Source organism: Penaeus japonicus, unplaced genomic scaffold, assembly GCF_977035675.1.
Source record: "Penaeus japonicus unplaced genomic scaffold, GWHDUDI00000001_assembly GWHDUDI00000028, whole genome shotgun sequence".
Classification (NCBI taxonomy): domain Eukaryota; kingdom Metazoa; phylum Arthropoda; class Malacostraca; order Decapoda; family Penaeidae; genus Penaeus; species Penaeus japonicus.
This window is the reverse complement of record NW_028234430.1, coordinates 12,735,942-12,738,716: the sequence shown is the minus strand read 5'-3', so window position 1 is coordinate 12,738,716 and position 2,775 is coordinate 12,735,942. Positions and strand designations below refer to the sequence as shown.

General features: G+C 31.2%; 1 protein-coding gene across 1 annotated transcript in view; it reads right to left on the bottom strand.

The window, feature by feature from the left end:
- Window positions 1-2,551: 2,551 nt before the first annotated feature.
- Window positions 2,552-2,775, bottom strand: part of LOC122242153 (kielin/chordin-like protein) — a 5,456-nt gene continuing 5,232 nt past the window's right edge. Inside the window, exon 8 of the mRNA XM_042999379.2 lies at window positions 2,552-2,775. This exon is cut by the window's right edge and continues 273 nt beyond it. The gene's annotated coding sequence lies outside the window, so the exon portion shown is untranslated.

Below are 2,775 nucleotides of genomic sequence, written 5' to 3'. Positions count from 1 at the left end.
TAGTTTTTTTTTCTGCAGCTTCGCCACTTAAACCAAGTGATCGAGCTCTTTCTAAAATTTCTAGAAGTTCTGCCATTATCTCTTACAATTCAACAACGTATATAATGGGTTATAAGGCTTTTTAAGACCTAATGAATCACCAAATATCGACGGGAGATTAAGAAAATTTATTGAAACCCCGAAGAAATAGAAAACAGTATAGTTTCTATCACGACGTACCACAGTTCCAACATTAACAGTTATATGTCGATAACTAATCGCCCAATTACGAAGAACCGTAAGCAATAGTTCCTTATCCGTAATGCAAGTGATGTGTAAATGAAGCGAGATACTACTTCAGGTGTCTGTTGCCGCAGTATACAAAGTGAAAAGAACGGCCTGTTCTAGATTAACTTAATTGAGTACAACTTTGCCCCGACACAAAAGAAAAAGTAAAAAGAATAATCCAACTCATTTTAATCTCCCTTTCTGATACACATGGATGGTGGGGAAATGAAATGCGGCGCGAGAACCCTAGACTTTATACTACCGGAAGATAAGACTCTATAATATATATATATATATATATATATATATATATATATATATATATAATATATATATATAATATATATATATATATTATAATATATATATATATGTATTATTATATATATATATATATATATATATATATATATATATATATATATATATATATAATATATATATATATATATTATGAATATCCGCTACAGCATGACGAGGGGACCACGGCTTGTCCTCAAGCCGTGGTTCTCAGGACAACAGTGGCAACTGTAAAATAATTATTGTGGGTCACACTAAGTCGTATTACCGAATTATAATTGAATTCATTATTGATTTTACATCATCATGACACAGTCACATTGTCAAGAATGTTCGTGAACAAAATGGCAAGATGAATTGATGTAAGAGTAAGAGAATATATGGCGAGTTTATAGAAATACAGTGCTAAAAATTACTCACTTTTATATTCAATAAACTAATGGCGATAAGAGAATATTGTGGTGGAAACTTTGTCCTATCAAATTACTATGATTTCATTCATTTTATGCTGTTACACAATCGCAATGTCAAATGTGTTTGTCAACAGGAGTGTTGCACGAGTTAACGCAGAGTGAGAAGGGTGGACGGTGTGTCCACAGTGAGGAATGAGTTCGTGAGTTGAATGTGAACGGAACACAGAGTGTGTGAGTATATGTATGCATAAGTGAGTAAGATGTGTTATTTGAAGTTCGTATGGAATTATTCCCTCTAACAAACAAACAAAATACATTACGTGAAATTAACATCTAATCCTAATACTTTCGTATTAATTAGCTAGTAGAATAAAATAAATATCATAAATCATGAACAATTCGCACTATGCATATGCGAATAATCATATGAATAATGACAATAATGATGAAACTGATCAGAGTCGGGATTATTTTGCGCAATACAGAATAATGCAGAGTAAAGTTTAAGCTGTAGAGATACTGGGGCACAGTGGAAGATGTAAATATACAAAAATACAATAAAATATGCCCAAAATATTATATAAAGACAAATAAAGATGCAAATATACAGTTAAATGATATATACAGAGAGATGCAAAGGTACAACTGAAAATATAAAGATACAGGGATACAAGGAAATGTGGAGAGATGCAGAGAGTATCAAAGGCACAGTGGACGATGCAAAGATACAAATACAACGAAATATGTAGAGACAAAAAATATGTAAAGATACAATGAGATGTAGAGATACAACGAAGATTCAGAGATGCACATACGACATACAGAGACAAAGAGATCTAGAGGTACAGAGAAATATAGAGATACAAAGAATTGGAAAGAAAGAGAGAGAGATAAATACAAGATATTGGGAAGAGAAAGACCTGGATTTTTTTGGTTTCATTGTTTATCATTAAGAAAATCGCACTTAAACAAATGCTGTATATTGTGATATGCGTTTTAATTTATCTTGTATTACCTTTCAATAAATATAAGAAACCTCAATGTGAAATATGGCCATCAAATATCATGCCATCATCCCCATGTATCTCGCTATTACCTTCATGGCACTGTACTATATAAGCACGTGGATTTTCTGTTGTTTCGAGAGCGTGATGTGTGAAGTGAGATTTTAGACAGTTTTTCCCATAATTCGCCCTACGCCTGGCAGCGCATTCACCAGCCAATTTATCGGTTGATAAATTGTCTCTTCCAAAGACGCCCTTATTCTTCAGCTTAATAATTAGGAAATAAATTATGAAGTAACGATCACGATCTACTATTAGAAAATATTGATTAATTTCCCTCTATTTCGTATCTTTGATAAAATGTGTGTTTTTGTTAGAATTGTTTTCCATCTAATATTAGTATGACACTTATTTCCATATGGGGTGTCATTTATTATCATATGCATTGCATTACTATACATTTCATTATCCTTCATATTTTCCCATTTGAACTTGTTCATATATAATTACAATTATCATATTCTTTTGCAACAAAACTAACATTTGTCTGGGTAGATAAAGAAAAACGCCAATTGCATTTTTATTTCTCAACTAATTCTAAATATTATTGATTACATCACTTGGTCAAGAAGGAAATACCTTAAATGAATTAGTATTCCCTAGTGTGTTTCAATTACTAATAATGACAACAATTCCAAATTTAATTTAATGAATCTGTAATTCATTTGTATTCCTGATTTTTTTTTTTTTTTTTTTTTGTAATTTGCCTACTTTTTCTTTCTCGTTCCCTT